The sequence below is a fragment of the Schistocerca piceifrons genome, chromosome 1 (genome assembly GCF_021461385.2).
Source record: "Schistocerca piceifrons isolate TAMUIC-IGC-003096 chromosome 1, iqSchPice1.1, whole genome shotgun sequence".
In the NCBI taxonomy this organism is placed as follows: Eukaryota; Metazoa; Arthropoda; class Insecta; order Orthoptera; family Acrididae; genus Schistocerca; species Schistocerca piceifrons.
The window spans coordinates 1,025,985,352-1,026,004,221 of record NC_060138.1 but is presented as its reverse complement, the minus strand read 5'-3'; the positions used below and the strand labels follow the sequence as shown (position 1 = coordinate 1,026,004,221).

The 18,870-nt window shown below is 44.6% G+C and overlaps 1 protein-coding gene across 1 annotated transcript in view; it reads right to left on the bottom strand.

Annotated features, from left to right (window-relative positions):
* LOC124777334 (phospholipase B1, membrane-associated-like) overlaps positions 1-18,870 on the bottom strand; it is a 214,238-nt gene that overhangs the window by 174,506 nt on the left and 20,862 nt on the right. The window lies entirely within an intron of this gene.

The following is an 18,870-nucleotide window of genomic DNA, read 5'->3' as shown; positions in this document are numbered from 1 at the left end:
CTGTTCCAGTCGCGAATAGCGCTCGGAAAGAACGATTGTCAGTCAGCCTCTGTATTAGCGCTAATTTCTTGATGCACGACTGTTCTTTTCTAGCGTTTACCACCGGAGTTTGTTGAGCATCTCTGTAACGCTTTCGCGCCGACTAAACCACCCCTGACAAAACGCATGGCTTGTCGTTGGTACTTCTCTTACCATATCGTTTTAGGTCTAACCCAGGACATATCACTATATCTTTTGTGTCCAACTCAGGACATGTTATGAATTAACTTAAGAGTCTTAACAGTGTACTGAAACATTACATTTTATTTATTCAGTTGAATTTTTCACTGGACATGACTTTTTTGATATTTGTTTTAAAAACACCATAAAATTCACGACAAGAAAGTTCAGAAATAATTTAACGTTTGGATGTTTAACATTAAATATTGAAAGTCTGTCCCTTTCTGCAGACCAAGTATTGCCGACATATTTCGTGAGACAGTCACCGTCGAAACATGGCTTCAAATTCTGAGAGAAAGAAGCTCTCTTAACTGGAGCAGATGCCCCCCCCCTCCCCCCAGGCAAAGACATAGAAACTCAACCCCCTCACAAATGTGGCAACAAGAAATATCAGTTTTCTCCGATCTTAAACATTGTCTGTTTGGCAGCACACTCCAGGTCACTTTCTCCTATCGCTGGGTGTAAGAAATTCTTTTGTGTTTGGTGAAGCAGTTGAATTACTAACACCCCTATGTTTGGCAATTTTCACTTCGTCCATAACATCACCTTTTTCTGTATGAGCAACAGAAAATTTTCCAATACACGGTGTACAATAAACACGTTCCTTATTTTGTCACCACACAATATCAAAAAGTTATATCCCTGTTGCAGGTTAACATTAAATACGCTCATTTTTTCCTGTTGCCTAACGATAAGACGATGAATCACACACAGATGAAATAATAAAAAACATGTAGACGAGTTATTTCACACAAGAAAACAACACAAATACGTATCACTGTTGTGCCACCAGGTGACTAACAATAAGTGAAAACTCTGGCGGAACCGACGAGCATGCATAGTACAAGAAACAGTTGACAAAGAAGCCTTCACATCTGGAACCAACGAAATGAAAGTGACATTATCTGACTGGAGATGTTATTAACTAGTAGCCCGTGTCTTTTAACGCCAAGCTGAAGCGGCATTGCTCTATAATTCGACCAGAGGCCCCTACTTTTTCCACAGCTAAACTACACGCAAGAAGAAGAAGAAGAAGAAGAAAGAAGAAGAAGTTCCCCCGCTGCTGAATCAAAAGTACCACTCGAAAGAAGTCATTACAGTATCAACTAATTTCCGTACTAGCATGTAAGCATTTGAGGAACCCTCCAGAACCTATATACACTCCTGGAAATGGAAAAAAGAACACATTGACACCGGTGTGTCAGACTCACCATACTTGCTCCGGACACTGCGAGAGGGCTGTACAAGCAATGATCACACGCACGGCACAGCGGACACACCAGGAACCGCGGTGTTGGCCGTCGAATGGCGCTAGCTGCGCAGCATTTGTGCACCGCCGCCGTCAGTGTCAGCCAGTTTGCCGTGGCATACGGAGCTCCATCGCAGTCTTTAACACTGGTAGCATGCCGCGACAGCGTGGACGTGAACCGTATGTGCAGTTGACGGACTTTGAGCGAGGGCGTATAGTGGGCATGCGGGAGGCTGGGTGGACGTACCGCCGAATTGCTCAACACGTGGGGCGTGAGGTCTCCACAGTACATCGATGTTGTCGCCAGTGGTCGGCGGAAGGTGCACGTGCCCGTCGACCTGGAACCGGACCGTAGCGACGCACGGATGCACGCCAAGGCCGTAGAATCCTACGCAGTGCCGTAGGGGACCGCACCGCCACTTCCCAGCAAATTAGGGACACTGTTGCTCCTGGGGTATCGGCGAGGACCATTCGCAACCGTCTCCATGAAGCTGGGCTACGGTCCCGCACACCGTTAGGCCGTCTTCCGCTCACGCCCCAACATCGTGCAGCCCGCCTCCAGTGGTGTCGCGACAGGCGTGAATGGAGGGACGAATGGAGACGTGTCGTCTTCAACGATGAGAGTCGCTTCTGCCTTGGTGCCAATGATGGTCGTATGCGTGTTTGGCGCCGTGCAGGTGAGCGCCACAATCAGGACTGCATACGACCGAGGCACACAGGGCCAACACCCGGCATCATGGTGTGGGGAGCGATCTCCTACACTGGCCGTACACCACTGGTGATCGTCGAGGGGACACTGAATAGTGCACGGTACATCCAAACTGTCATCGAACCCATCGTTCTACCATTCCTAGACCGGCAAGGGAACTTGCTGTTCCAACAGGACAATGCACGTCCGCATGTATCCCGTGCCACCCAACGTGCTCTAGAAGGTGTAAGTCAACTACCCTGGCCAGCAAGATCTCCGGATCTGTCCCCCATTGAGCATGTTTGGGACTGGATGAAGCGTCGTCTCACGCGGTCTGCACGTCCAGCACGAACGCTGGTCCAACTGAGGCGCCAGGTGGAAATGGCATGGCAAGCCGTTCCACAGGACTACATCCAGCATCTCTACGATCGTCTCCATGGGAGAATAGCAGCCTGCATTGCTGCGAAAGGTGGATATACACTGTACTAGTGCCGACATTGTGCATGCTCTGTTGCCTGTGTCTATGTGCCTGTGGTTCTGTCAGTGTGATCATGTGATGTATCTGACCCCAGGAATGTGTCAATAAAGTTTCCCCTTCCTGGGACAATGAATTCGCGGTGCTCTTATTTCAATTTCCAGGAGTGTAACTTGAAGATCACGTACTAGCAATGATAATTGTCTGTATAGTGTTAACGTACCGTTCTAGAAGTACAAGGATACCTAATTCTCACGGATAATGCCGAAGTCTGCAATATCTTCAGACATATTATTTGAGGGGAGATCAGTTTGGCAACGCAAAAGAAACAATTGATATGTTTATATCAGTCGTAGTTCTACTTTGCTTTTGCAGTTGCTAGAAAGTATAAAGGGGTCAAAGTAAGACGGGTGCTAGTAGACAACATTGATCATGTTACGAAATGTGTGAAATGAGGTCTTAGTTGGTAAAGCAGTTTACTGTGCGTAAAGGAGAAATAAAGCGACCGCTGACAGGATCTGGTTTCGTTCCCTTGCAGCCACTGAAGGAAACGCGCAACCGAGTGCTAACAACTCTTGTGTAACATAGGAAACTTGTTTATGGTGCCTCCATAGTGTAATGAGGAAGTGGCGTCAGGGCGAAGAACACGACCGGTGTTACAGGGAACAGTTCCTGCGCTCTCGCGAAGTTACATCATCTGAACAGTGCTTGTTGCAACTTACTCTCTCTGAGATATTTGGCCCATTAATTTTCACCAAATAATATGAGTAACAATTTGCTACTTAAATGTGAGCTACCCTTCAACATTTTAGTCTATCTTGTGCTTACAAGTGGCCGATTCTTTTCAAAAATTGTTGTAATTATACCTCATATGATTAATATTAATGGGAAAATTTTCTTTCTTCGCTCCATGCGTAAATTAAACATAAAAAGATGTGGAAAATATTGGTCGTATATCGAAGCAATGCACTTCAATGTTGTTTGCAAAGCATTCAGTGGTAGTTAAAAATCTACCGTACGAGGGATAAGGAAATGATACGCATCGCTTAACAAATAACGACTGTCTACGATCCTGCAATAAACAGAGTGGTTGTAAGTAAACTTTCGCTGCTTCAGAGGGCCCACATGAAAAGCGAGTGATCGTAGGACAATGAAACCATCTGCATCTAAGACAGCCTGGAACCACACTACAGGTACCATTTAACGATAAATTGTTCGCAGCACTCTTCGAACGGTGGACCACGGAATGTTCAGCAGTCGTGACACAGCTCGTGTACTGCTTGAACATAGCTCAGTGCGTTCAGCATCCTTAGCCACGTCAACAATAACTTGTTCCACAATCTGTGACGTCACTGGCCTCTTCCACGAGCAATTCCCAAATCGTCAGTTAATTCGAGCTTTGGACTCACGGTCTTCAACTCCAGTGCGGAGTATTCCCTTAATGCGTCAACACACGCAAAGAGCAGCAGCATATTGCTGCTGTTTTGACAAAACAGCTTTACGGATAAAGCCCTCCTCATCTTGTTCAGAACCATGTCGACTGTCTGCAACTGTAAAGCACATTGATGCTTGTGGTTCAGCTCTACGTCACCGTACCAGTACCGGGGCCTAGAGGAAAGTTGTGATACTAACACTACTAATGACACAAATCCTGCAGCGCACAGCCTGAACATCATTCGTATGAAGTTGGGTACACTGGCTCAACCACCCTGTACGTAGCTTCTTAATCCCTGGAAGGCTATGCTGTTTTATCTTCGACATTTCACTTCAGTACGATTATTTCATCCAACACACCTTCTTAATTCCATCAAAGACACATCTCTATACAACTAATAGATCCTTTGGCAGAAAAGAAAATTACGACGGAGGGGGGGGGGGGGATAGTTTTTGGTCGTATTCGTTTACGACATTCATGATACGACAAGCAGTGTCGTATCATACTAATGGCCCAGACCGTAAAAAAAAAGAGTAGTTTTTGTATGAAGCCACTTCTGTCACCCTTGTTACAAATGAACTCAGTCTGCCGTGCTGATTGTAAACTGCCGGCCGGTGTGGTTCAAATGGCTCTGAGCACTATGGGACTTAACTGCTGAGGTCATCAGTCCCCTAGAACTTAGAACTACTTAAACCTAACTAACCTAAGGACATCACACACATCCATGCCTGAGGCAGGATTCGAACCTGCGACCGTAGCAGTCGCGCGGTTCCGGACTGAGCGCCTGAACCGCTAGACCACCGCGGCCGGCCGGCCGGTGTGGCCGAGCGGTTCTAGGCGCTTCAGTCTGGAACCGCGCGACCGCTACGGCGCAGGTTCGAATCCTGCCTCGGGCACGGATGTGTGTGGTTTAAGCAGTTCTAAGTTCAACAGGACTGATGACCTCAGATGTTAAGTCCCATAGTGCTTAGAACCATTTGAAGCATTTTTTGTTCCTCAACGTCGAATCTTAGAGTTTCAGATAAGAATGCAGTGTCCGGCGTTCAGAACAAGCAGTGAGGAGCCCGTAGTACAGAATTAGTTCTCTTCTTTCAGTCATTTACGGGATTTCAGACTCCTGTGAATACCAGTGCTCTCAGCAACTTCCTTACTTATAACGCTACAATTCTTCAAGTGCATCTGTTGCAAGTTTCACATTCAATCCATTCTTAGACCCTTGTGATTTTGGATTACCTACGTTCTTACTACCAATACAAGAATGATTACTGCAATCAATAGTAAATCTACTCAAAATATCACTTAAGCAGTTTATGTGGAATTTCGGCAACGAGAAATTTTCATATCAACGGATGGTTTCTAACCTCACACAGTCTTAAGACCCAAGAACCGTGCTCGCTCCATTAGCTTTTAGACAGAGTTCACGCAATCTTCAACAAAGCTCCATGTACGAGTACAAATTAACGAATTTTATCTGTCATTTCTCCTTCAAGTCGCTACTGTTAGTAGCCTTGTATTATCTATTAACTGTTATTTCTTCTAAAGGGGTGTGTGCTTTCTCTCAGAGTAGTGGCAGAAATGATAGCACAACAATAATTTTTCTACATCAGATAACGTTATACACTACCTTGAACTTTTCTTGCAGTTACATTTTATAATTTTATCCGTTTTGGGTATAAACCATCTTCAGAATATGTGAGATAAAAATGAGAAGCATTTATCTTACAAAGCACAAAATAGTATATATATATATATATATATATATATATATATATGTATATATATATATATATATATATAAAATCGAGGATCACGGCAAGTGCTACCATTCAGTGACAGGCTGCCTTAAATAAAAAAAAAAATCCGTGGCTGTTAAGAGGACAAGAGTGGATATATATATATATATATATATATATATATATATATATATATATATATATATATATATATATATAAATCGAGGATCACGACAAGTGCTACCATTCAGTGACAGGCTGCCTTAAATAAAAAAAATCCGTGGCTGTTAAGTGGACAAGAGTGGAGAAGGACCCACTTTCATATATGACAATATTATAAAAACAAGCGTAAGTCCTTTTTAAAAGTATGTAAATGCTAAATTTACGGAAAATAGTGAAGATGTTGCATAGTGATGACTTCAGTATTTTCATTCCTTCCCACAGTTATTGTCTTTTAAGTGTTGCAGTTCCCGATATCACCCTCGTGTTGCACTAGCCATTGGGTCTCATGCGCTCTGTAGACGAAACGCCCTAATTTGAAACACTTGTACTGAACATAGTAAACAACCCGATTTCGTTAGGTGTTTGGTGTTACATTATATGTAAATTTTATTTTTACGATTTTATATCAATTTTATTTTTATTTTAATTTTTATTTTCTTTTTTGTTTGAGGAGCTGAAAACGGAAGGAACTGAAATATTTTCAACTAACTGAAAATAGCAACTAATGCTGAAAAAGTACAAAGCGTATGGTAGTATTTAGAAACAGTATTCATTGCTGGATTTCAATGACGTTTCCACGGAGAGTAACATGGAAATCCTCTCGACACCGAGAGAATCAGAATGTGGAAACTAGCGTTTCTAGAGACAGGATCTGCTGCTAAGATGCACCGGGGCGGGATCAAAAACATTAGAGCAGTTTGTTAACCGGATTTCAGAAACGCATCCAAAGAAGTCCTAAAAAATCCGTTCGTATGGCAGCACGTGAGTTTGATGTCCCAAAGTCAGCTATCGACGATGTACTACATAAGATAAAGCCAGTCGGTAAACCCAAACGAGCAACGTTTGCCGTGGTCATTCTTCAGCGCACTGACGTAGACAACTTCTTGGCTAAGATTATGTTTTCATATGAGGCAACATTTCAGCTCAATTTAAGGACTGGCGGACACCATGTGAGAATTTGGAGGGCAGTGAACGTCCTGCTATCCAACGGCCTTCCCACAGTGGTAACACCGTTTCCCGTCAGATCACCAAGATTAGCGCTGTCGGGCTGGGCTAGCACTTGGATGGGTGACCATCCGACCTGCCGAGCGCTGTTGGCCAGCGGGGTGCACTCAGCCCTTGTGAGGCAAAATGAGGAGCTACTTGGTTGAGAAGCAGCGGCTCCGTTCTCGTAAACTGACATACAGCCGGGAGAGCGATGTGCTGACCACATGCACCTCCATATGCGCTTCTAGTGACGTCTGTGGCTGAGGCTGACACGGCGGCCGGTCGGTATCGTTGGGCCTTCGTGGCCTGTTCGGACGGAGTTTAATTTTTTTTCTTCGTTTTAGAACATTCTTCTGAGGCATTGAGTACGAACAAGAGAGCCCAAAAGCGTGGTTCAATTGAGGATGAAATAGTTAGATCTCTTTTCTTCGCAGAGACTCATGACTGTTTACTGGTATCTTGATACATAATTTTGTGTTCCCTCCCAGCTGGACGGAGCATCTCTACACTGCCATGTGGAAGTTCTTAAAGCACTGAGTGATGAATTCCCGCAAAGCTGGATTGGCAGAGGTGGTCCAATCCCATGGCTACTCCCCTCGCCCGGCGTTACTACATTGAATTCCTTCCTATGGGGATAAGTTAAGGCCAAGGTGTACAACTATAGAATAGCTCTGTGCGGGAATTAGAGCTACAACTGAGGCAGAAACGCCACAGATGATAAAGAATACCTGGAGACAAATCTAGTATCGATTAGATACGCTCGGTGCCACTCGTGGGACACATGCTTCAAAACTTTGTCCATTCAAAAATGTATGAATCTTCTTTATGTATCGAATGCATGTTGTATTACAGACATTGAAAATGCAGAACTTCAGAACTTTGTGTATCCATTGTTCCACGAATCTACTTTATGCATCAGACATTTCAAATTAACGCATTTCCTCTCGGACGTCCTGTATATAGCAAGGGCGTTAAAATAGTAAAATGGAATGTTGCACACTGATATCGCCTCCATCTGCAGGCTGTCGTGTTACTATGTAATATTGAAAATGGAGTCGTGTCTGGACGGTTCACGCCTCGCGGCTGAATTACGCCGAACTCCACTGTGATCTGCCGCACTTGCCGCATTGCTACACGAACAGCTCTTGAAAGATGGCAGAATATCAATATAGTGCCCGCCGGGGTGGCCGAGCGGTTCTAGGCGCTACAGTCTGGAGCCGCGTGACCGGTACGGTCGCAGGTTCGAATCCTGCCTCGGGCATGGATGTGTGTGATGTCCTTAGGTTAGTTAGGTTTAAGTAGTTCTAAGTTCTAGGGGACTGATGACCTTAGAAGTTAAGTCCCATAGTGCTCAGAGCCATTTGAACCAATATAGTTTCAGGTCGTTTTATTCGTTAAGCAAGCGCTGAAGATCAGTCTTACACGGAAACTTGTCAGATACTCAGATCGGTACCAAACGTTGTATGTCGATAGAGTATCAACCAAAATTCCGATTTAGTTGGTACTTCACTATGTGATCAAAAGTGTCCGGACACCTCGCTGAAAATGGCTTACAAGTTTGTGGCACCCTCCATCGGTAATGCTGGAATTCAATATTGTGTTGGCCCATCCTTAGCCTTGGTGACAGCTTCCACTCTCGCTTCCACTCCCGCACGTTCAAACAGGTGCTGGAAGGTTTCTTGGGGAATGGCAGCCTGTTTTAGGGAGTAGTGCACTGAGGGGAGGTATCGAACTCGATCGGTGAGTCCTGGCACGAAGTCTGCGTTCCAAAACATCCTAAAGGTGTCCTATACGATTCAGGTCAGGAGTCTGTGCTGGCCAGTCTATTACAGGCACGTTATTGTCGTGTAACCACTCCGCCACAAGCCACGCATTATGAACAGGTGCTCGATCGTGTTGAAAAAAGAAATTGCCATCCCTGAATTGCTCTTCAACAGTGCTTAAAACATCAATGTAGGACTGTGCTATGATAGTGCCACGTAAAACAACAAGGGGTGCAAGCCCCCTCCATGAAAAACAAGTCCACACCATAATACTACCACCTTCTAATTTTACTGTTGGCACCACATTCGCTGGCAGATGACCTTCACTGGGATTCCCCATACCCACACTCTGCCATCGGATCGCCACATTGTGTACCATGATTCGTCACTCCACACAACGTTTTTCCACTGTTCAATCGTCCAATGTTTACGCTCCTTACATCAAGCGAGGCGTCGTTTGGCATTTACAGGCGTGATGTGTGGCTTATGAGCAGCGCTCGGCCATGAAATCAAATTTTTCTCACCTCCCGCCTAACTTTCATAGTACTTGCAGTGGATCCTGATGTAGTTTGGAATTCCTGTGTGATGGTCTGGATAGATGTCTGCCGACTACACATTACAACCTTTTTCAACTGTGGGCGGTCTCTGTCAGTCAACAGACGAGGTCGGCCGCTACGCTTTTGTGCTGTACGTATCCCTTCACGTTTCCGATTCACTATCACATCGGAAACAGTCGGCCTAGGGATGTTTAGGGGTGTGGAAATCTCGCGTACAGACGTGTGACACAAGTGACACACAATCACCTGACCACTTTCGTAATCCGTGACATGCGCGGAGCGGCCTGTTCTGCTTTCTCATAATGTCTAATGACTACTGAGGTCGCTGATATGGAGTACCTGGCAGTAGGTGGCAGCACAACGCACCTAATACGAAAAACGTATGTTTTAGAGGGTGTCCGGATACCTTTGATCACGTAGTGTATGTGCTGTCGCATAGCAGAATGGGCGTGAAAGTTAATTAAGAGTAACAACAGAACTACGAAGCACACTGTGAATAACGAATACGTGTAGCTTTCGTGAAGAACTTTGTAGAGGGTCCTGGGTTCCAGTCACATTGTCGACAAGGTATTTTTTTTTACTGTATTATACCTTTGTTACCAGTCTATCAACACTTGCACAAGTGTGATGCAGTTATTTCTTTGTTCTACTGTTCCTATTGTTTATATTTATTGTGTGAAATTACAAATGCACAGGCTGCTTCATCACGAGTTGTGTCCGCTCCGTCGCACATGTCCGGCAGAACACAGACCTCTCTATACACACGTAGTGATTAGGTTTGCTAATTGAAGCGACTGCCAAAAGACACAGACCTCTCTATACACACGTAGTGATTAGGTTTGGTAATTAAAGCGACTGCCAAAAGAATATATCTACGAATTACGAAAAGTTATTTTACATGCCAGGAAAATATTCTCTCATACAAGAGTTTCATGCGTTAAAAAATTTGTCATCAGTGGGGTTTGATTAAGGACCTTTGGTCCGACGACTTCATGCTCTATCAACTCAGCCAAGCGTTATCTACAAGACACCACTCACAGACATAATTTTCCTGTATACATAATTCTGGCGTTACCCTTAATTACCGTTTACGGATGTTCTACTCGACGACAGCACATAGCACGAGCTATATCGGTGTTCTGGTTGATACTCTATCAACATACAGCGTCTCGTACCAGCCTGAGAGTCTGAGATCTGGAGGTTTGGGTGTTGACGTGAAAAAGAGTTCCATTTCTTCTGGTATATTGAAAGTATAGCTGTATGGCGCTTTTTGTGCAATTCACGATAGTTCAGAATATTACCGAGAGCACTTTTGTTCCATTCGCACCTCTGCTGCCTAAATAGAAATGTCGACATATCTGCCTCTTGGTCAACGTAAAATTTACTACAGACATGAAAATTATTTTTATAAGCGCCCTAACCCGCAATTTTGTTAAGTTTCACCCCAATTTTATGACGTTGTCTTGCTCCGAATGTTCCTGTAGTACCAGAGCCTGCATTCAGTTTGGCTTTTTTTAAGACCATGAGCGATTCACTCTGAGACAGCATCACTGTATGTCATCCCAACAGAAAGTTATCACGAGCATCATCTTTATTGTGAAATGTTTCCGTATTTATTTTGTTTCCATTAGCTTCTTAAACATTTTATTGATTGTGTACATAGCACATTTTATTACGTTTATGAACAGAGTAAGACTGTGCGCAATAGTAAAACTTTCAGGTAGTGAATTCGAAACCTTGTCGGCTTCAGCGCTACCAAAGGCACAGCTTGTTTTACTTAACACAAGCCCGCATCTCGTGGTCGTGCGGTAGTGTTCTCGCTTCCCACACCCGGGTTCGATTCCCGGCGGGGTCAGGGATTTTCTCTGCCTCGTGATGGCTGGGTGTTGTCCTTAGGTTAGTTAGGTTTAAGCAGTTCTAAGTTCTAGGGGACTGATGACCATAGATGTTAAGTCCCATAGTGCTCAGAGCCATTTGAACCATTTGAACTTAACACAACCTATGTCACCAAACAACAGCACTCATGGTTCTCTTACACACTGGAACATATTGTCATCTTAATATGACTCCATACTACATACATGTTGAGCCGTGCGTGGCTCGTGTTCGTGGCATCTCTTATTTAACATCCTGTTTTTGCTGCACTGCCACCTCGTTATTTAACATCCTGTTTTTGCTGTACTGTCACCTCATTATGTTAGTTTCAATTACTTGTGTCACTGAGTTGCTACTTTGCCTGCCGGTGAGCGGCAGCAGCAGCGCTTATCGACATAAGCCCTGCTGTATTATCTTTGCTGGACTGCTATTACTCCCGGTCGTCCTGTGTCTACCAGTCAGTTGGAACGTGCCAGCAGGGAGTTCGTACCTGTCAGTGTTTGAGTTGGTACGCGGCGCAAGTTGAGTCGGGGCGCGGCAGCAGTGAGGTCCGGACTGCCACACCTCGCCCGACGGTTGCCGACACGCGTGATTGGATTGGGGACGACTTTGGTTGGTCGTCGGTCGGTGATCTTGCCGGACAACGTGTATTTGTCTGGCGGTCGCTTATGGGTTGGCTGTGTGTGCCGACTCGTGATTCGTCCTTGTTATTGTACAGTCACTGCCGTTAGCATTGTCTAGTATCCGTGCAAGTGTTCGTGAAACTGTGTGAAGCTTCTGTCATTTTGACTGACAAGTTATTTTAAATGTTGTTGGCGTACTGGCTCTGAGGAGTCGGTCGGTTGGCGTGGAGCAGCGAGGAATTCGCAGCGGGCTGTAGTTTGGCCGGGGCCCGCTGGCGGTCTCTACGCGGTGTCGGAGAGTGTGGCGCTGTTCCCATTGCTACGAGGTACGTGGCTCAACGACCCTGGACACGAAAGTTGAGTTTTGATTTAACCTACCAGCAAGTCAAGACTGCTCACATTGTGTCGTTTGGAGTTCGTTGTCGGCTGTTGGGATATTCCTGCGAGCAACAACGTGGTTTTCAAGTCGGAAAAATCTAGCCACCCTCCGTTGGAGTTTCACTGTGTTTGTTTATTACAGTTGAAGTGCACCAGCGGAATCTTCTGCCTTGTGGCCATTATCGTTCCGGTTACCTGCCCTGGGCGTTGACGTAAATTTCAGGCGGTGTAGTTTTCTCATCGTGTTGTTGCTGTCCAGCACGGTGTTTAGTGTGACAGCTCCGTGTATGATTGGTTGTGGGCGCCAATATTTTCTACGTTGTTCCGTTGAACTCTCTGTTGTGCCCTGTTGTGCCCTGTTGAAGTAGAAGTTACCTTGTCGGTGGGTCCGCTGACTGTCGGTCGGGTTGTCGTCGGATCGTGACTGGTTGGCCCGACTGCCTGTCTCACCTAAGCGAGCGTTAGTGTCTGAATTACAGGCCGACCCTCGAACATCTAGGCACCTTTGTGTGTACTGCCTTATTTTTTTGTAAATTTGTTCTTGTTGTTGGTACTTGTATGGCATCTAGCCGGTTTTGTGTTTTACATTAGAGTTGTTTTACTCTTAAGGCCTTCAGCACAGTTTAAAATACTGTTTCACGTAAGCCCTTTAGCATTTTAAAAAGTGTTTGAATTTTTTAAGTCTTCGGCCTTCAGACGATTTGAATTTAACTTGTTTACTTCAGCCTAACTAAAGAACTGTTTTAAGGTAAGGCTCACCTTTTAAATTTTTAATTAGGCCATGTTTCCGTTTTATGTTATTGGCCTTCAGCCGTTTTTAAAGTAAAGTGGCTTTCAGCCGGTAATTAAGTCCCAAAGATTAATGCCTGTGTTTAAAAAACTTTTTGGGCTCTTGTAATGTTTGATTAAATAATAAACTTGTATGTTAGAGTGTAACTGACAGTTCCTGATTTTGGCCCCTTTCCACAATTTATTCTATCTGTCCTGTGCTGCGGGTTAAGCAGGGCGTCTCGCCTGTATCTAAAATTTTGTGCTTCTTCATTTTTGTCTTTTTATCTGGTGGGTTTTGACGATGGCTTAACGTCAAAATGCGTTGTCACACATTCTATTAAAAAAAAAAAGTGTACGGAATAATCTAGGGAAATTATGATCACGGGATCTCTTTATAATTTCATAATATTCATTGACAGTTTTGTATATCGCCACACAGAATTCGTTTTACTGGCAGTGGTGGACCTTGCCAGATCTACACGGTACTGAATTTTGTCTGAACACTGTGTAGCGGTGTACAGTGGAGAGAGAAAGCTGAACCCAGGAAGAGCGACGCCTAGCATTCATCCAGGTAACTGCTGTGCCAGATACGAAATTTCAGTGCTTTGCTTTCTTCCCCGCTGATTAGAAGCCAAGCCTGCCTCGGCGCGCTCGTGGACTACCGGTGTAGCTGGGAGAAAGCTAGACGGAGCCAGCTGCCTAGCACTAGGTAACCCGCCGTGATCCACCGCTCATAGCGTGCGGCGCCGCGGCTGCTTGCAGAAAACTCACTACCGTTGCTTTGTGAGGGTCATTTGCCTCTGATGAGACTCCGATTAAAGTTGAGTGTTTAGACTCTTTTACAGGAAGCTGCCTCCTCGTTTCTGCACTTTGTCTGGAGACAACTAATGGGTCCATCCGCCAAACATGTAATAACGCCAGTCGAGTTACGTGCCATGCATACACTGAATAACCAAGACCTTATGACCACTTCGTGTTAAAATATATGTCTCATTGTAACTTCCCTTCTGACTGCTTAATTATATGCACTGATAAGCCTAAACTGGTTAATAACGTTTTGGTCCATCTTTGGAAAGCGATTCTACATTGATTCTGCGTGCCATGGTTTCAGTAAGATTTTGGCAAGTTCCCAAGATATGTGCCTCTAATTTGTTAGGGCAGTCACTCAGTTCACGTAACGTACAGTGCAGTGGTTGTGGACACTGAGCTGACGCTCTAAAGTGTCATAGAGTATTCCATCGGATCCAGATCAGGCGAATTTCGTGGCCAAGCGTCACCATGAGCAAACCATCATACTCCTCAAACCAGTGGTGCGCGATAAGTATGCCATGCGGTAAGTATAATTATCGTGATTCAAAATGCCCTCGCCTTCATGGAACACGTCAAGCACGAAGGGATAGATGTGGTCTGCATTGATCTTCTCATAGCCCACAGCTGCCATCAGTTTTACATTAATACCAAAGGGCCCATGGAAGCCCAACTGAATGTACCACGTGGAATAATGCTGCCCCCAAGGGCCTGCGTGTGTGGCGCATTGTGTAGGCATGCCCTTATTATACTAATCTTGTTTCTGCATTCCCTAGCGAGCTACAGGCTGACAATTATTATGAAAAGAAAAACGTAAATTAGTTACAAACTGCGGCGTCCACATGTAAACGTCACTACAGGTATTTGGATTTAGTTTATGACATGTTCGGTATGCCTGCCATCATTGGTGATGATATGGCGCAGACGAATAGTGAAATTCTGTATGACCTGCCGAAGTGTAGGAACATCGATGCTGTGGATGACCTCCTGAACGGCTGTTTTCAGCTCAGCTGTGGTTTTGGGGTTATTGCTGTACACCTTGTCTCTAATATAGCCCCACAAAAAGGAGTCGCACGTGTTCAGATCCGGAGAATATTGCGACCAATTGGGGCCCTTGCCAGTTGCCTCTGGGTAACCCAGAGCCAGAATGCGGTTCCCAAAGCCTCTCCTACTTCGATCGAGTACAGCTCCGTCTTACATGAACCACATCTTGTGAAAATCAAGATCACTTTGGATAATGAGGACGAAATCATATTCCAGAATCTTCACTTACCGTTCGGTAGTTACAGTGCCATCAAGGAATATAGCACCGATTATTCCGTGTTGGACCATTGCACACCACAGAGGCACCCATTGAGGGTGAAGAGACTTCTTGATCGGGAAACGCGGATTTTCAGTCCCCCAAATCCGCAAATTTTGTGTATTGACGAATCCATCCAAATTAAAGTTGGCTTCATCGCTAAACCAAACTACACAGCGCATACTGAGACGTGGGGCACAAGCTCAAGAATACTTCAACTCAATAAGCTAGAGGCAACAATTACCAATCAGACACAAACCCTGGCTTATAATTTCCAACAGATTTTATTTAACAGTTGCATGACAACACCAAACAATTCAAAAAAAGTTTTGCACTGCTCCGTTTCCCAGAACTCCTGAAGAGTATTGTATCACAGACACCGTCACTTTGACTGTTCAGCGATGTTATTAAACCCGCCCAAAGATGTAAACAACCATGCATGAGCAGCGCCTACTAGACGGAGGGGGTCCGACAGCCGATCAGTTCCAGTTATTCCACCATGATGGAGGTACACGGCTCGTTTTGTCTGTAGTTCAACCATGCCTAGACGATCAATACCGCGGTTCGATCGCGTCCATATTGTTACTTCGTGCCAGAACGGGGTTCTCAACAAGGGAAGTGTCCAGGCGTCTCGGAGTGAACCAAAGCGATGTTGTTCGGACATGGAGGAGATACAAAGAGACAGGAACTGTCGATGACATGCCTCGCTGAGGCCACCCAAGGGCTACGACTGCAGTGGATGACCTCTACCTGTAACGCCGGAAATGCATTTCCTTCTATTTCCATCTATTGTACTATAAATTTTTTCCTTATTTTGTTACATGAAGGAATGACATTTCTGTGTCTTTATACATTGTAATTGTTTTACTATTTGTATATATATATTTATGCATCTATGACGATGTATAATTGGTTTGTTTTGTGAATATTATTTTTATTTACACGCTGGGTCTGGCCTAGGGAAAACTATGCTATCGAACGAATACATCGATAGGTCGTGTGGAGAACCAAAGTGTTTAGGATCTTTGGTAGTGTGAAATCGGCCGCGTGGAGCGCGGGCTGATCAGAGGGAGTCTGGCTGGAGTAGTGCAGTGGAGCAGGTGTGTTGTGTGACGCTCCCTCGAGTTGCCGCGCTTTCGGGGTTTGGCAGCATGTAATTGCGCTCGAATTGCTATGATAGTTTCTGACACGGTGTCGCGGACGAGAAGCGTTAGCTGACACACATCAAGAGCCCGTTTCGGCTGGAGACCGTGTCGAGAAGAAGGCGCGCCAACATCCAGCTTCTGCAACAGCGACGGCCGACAATGAGTGACTGTCGCCACCTCCTCGATCGACGACTTCAAACCTTCAATCAACCAACAAGGAAGACTGGAAGCACGTAAAGTTTTAGAACTGTATGGCACACCTCAGCTTTTAAAATTGTTGCATCAGAAAATTACAGCAACTTAGCATGGACCTTTGTTGCTCATTGTCCCAATTGCATTACCAAGCAAGATCCCTTCCTTTTCCGGAATGAACGCGAGTGTCGTTGAAATTCAAACGCCAGCATTAAAGTAATATTATTCGATTTCCCTGCTTTAATTTCAAAGTTCAGTTAAGGCATTCATAGCTGGCTACAATATTTAGATTACACAAGCACAAATTAAGAGTGCGAGTTTTGTTACCGTATTTTAGCTTACCTGTGACTGCAGCTCAGCTTGGTACGTACTAAATTTTAATATTGTTAATTGTTCAGAATCATTTAATTCAAGTTCAAAGTTAAATCTCTTATTTCTAAATTGCGTAGATTGAAGTAGCTTTTGAAATGATTGTTGAGGTAGCCCAAGAGTAGCCGTATTTTACTGAATTTCGATGTGCTTCAGAAACAAAGCTCACTATTAATTTCAGTCACTAAATTAACTTTCAATTTTCCGGTTTTATTAATTCTTTTGCTAAATTAAGTCAGAGTGTAGCGAAATTTATTACTTCTGACAAACTTTCAGTTTTCACATTACAAGTGTCAGCCTTCAGTTGCCACACTTCTAGTGCTAATTATATGTGTAATAACCTTTCTTTTTCAGTTCCTATAGTAATTGTCCTTAGGACTGGCGACCGTAATTTCCCCAAATCTCAAATATCTAATTACCGCTAGTTAATTGTTAACGTAATGGCCGCACATTTACTTTCTTTATTAACTTTACCCCTTTTCAAAATGAATTTCCACCAGTTTCATTTGCATTTTTCCTTTCATTTGGATGTAACCCTTTCCTCCCTCTTTACCGACAGATTAACTTCGGTGACGATTGCTTTTCCCAAATTTCCATTAGGTACACGCGGTTTAATTTTTCACTGTCATTAAGGTCAATAAGTGAGGGGGAGGTTACATACCTACCGATTATGGCTCGGAGGAACCCTGACAGGAACGCCACAATGTTGATTAACGATTTTCGTGAAGCCACAGGGCGTCGTGTTACGACTCAAACTGTGCGCAATTGGCTGCATGATGCTCAACTGCACTCCTGACGTCCATGACAAGGACCATCTCTGCAACCACGACAACATGCAACACGGTACAGATGGGCCCAACAACATGCCAAATAAACCGCTCAGGTTTGGCATACGTACTCTTCACCGATGAGTGTCTCATATGCATTCAACCAGACAATCGTCGGAGACATGCTTGGAGGCAACCCGGCCCGGCTGTACGCCTTACACACACTGTCCAGAGAATAGAACAAGTTGGAGGTTCCCTGCTGTTTTGGGGTGGCATTACGTGAGGCCGACGTACGCCGCTAGTGGACATGGAAGGCGCCGTAACGGCTGTACGATACGTGAATGCCATCCTCCGACCGATAGTGCAACCATATCGGCAGCATATTGGCGAGGCATTCGTCTGCATAGACGACAATTCGCGTCCCCATCGTGGACATCTTGTTAATGACTTGCTTCAGGATAACGACATCAAAAATGGCTCTTAGCACTATGGGACTTAACATCTTAGGTCATCAGTCCCCTAGAACTTAGAACTACTTAAACCTAACTAACCTAAGGACATCACACACATCCATGCCCGAGGCAGGATTCGAACCTGCGACCGTAGTAGTCCCACGGTTCCGGACTGCAGCGCCTAGAACCGCACGGTCACAGCGGCCGGCGATAACGACATCGCTCGACTAGAGTGGGCAGCATGTTCTCCAGACATGAACCCTATCGAATGTGCCGGGATCGATTGCAAAGAGCTATGAGGGATCTACGTCGAATCGCCGTCGAGGAATGGAACAATCTGGACCAACAGTGCCTTGATGAACTTGTGGATAGTATGCCACGACGAATACAGGCATGCATCAATGCTTGATGACGTGCTACTGGGTATTAGAGGTACCGGTGTGTACAGCAATTTGGACCACCACGTCTCAAAGTCTCACTGTATGGTGGTACAAGCAATGTATGGTTTTCATGAGCAATAAAAAGGGCGGAAATGATGTTTATATTGATCTCTATTCCAATTTTCTTTACAGGTTCCGGAACTCTCGGAACCGAGGTGATACAAAACTTTTTTGATGTGTGTTTACACAATCGCCCTAGAATTTGAAACATTCCTAAACAGACAATAAATAATTTAAACCCCTCTTTAGATAAATCTTAAGAACGATACAAACAATAAATGGTTTACGGAGAAAACCTTCCCCAGAAGCAGGACATCTTTTAAGGTATAACAGCAGAAACAATTTCTCTTTCTGAATAAGATATTAAAAACGCAGTACAATGAAAGGCATCTTTCAGGTAATATAAAATTTCAGTGACAAGTA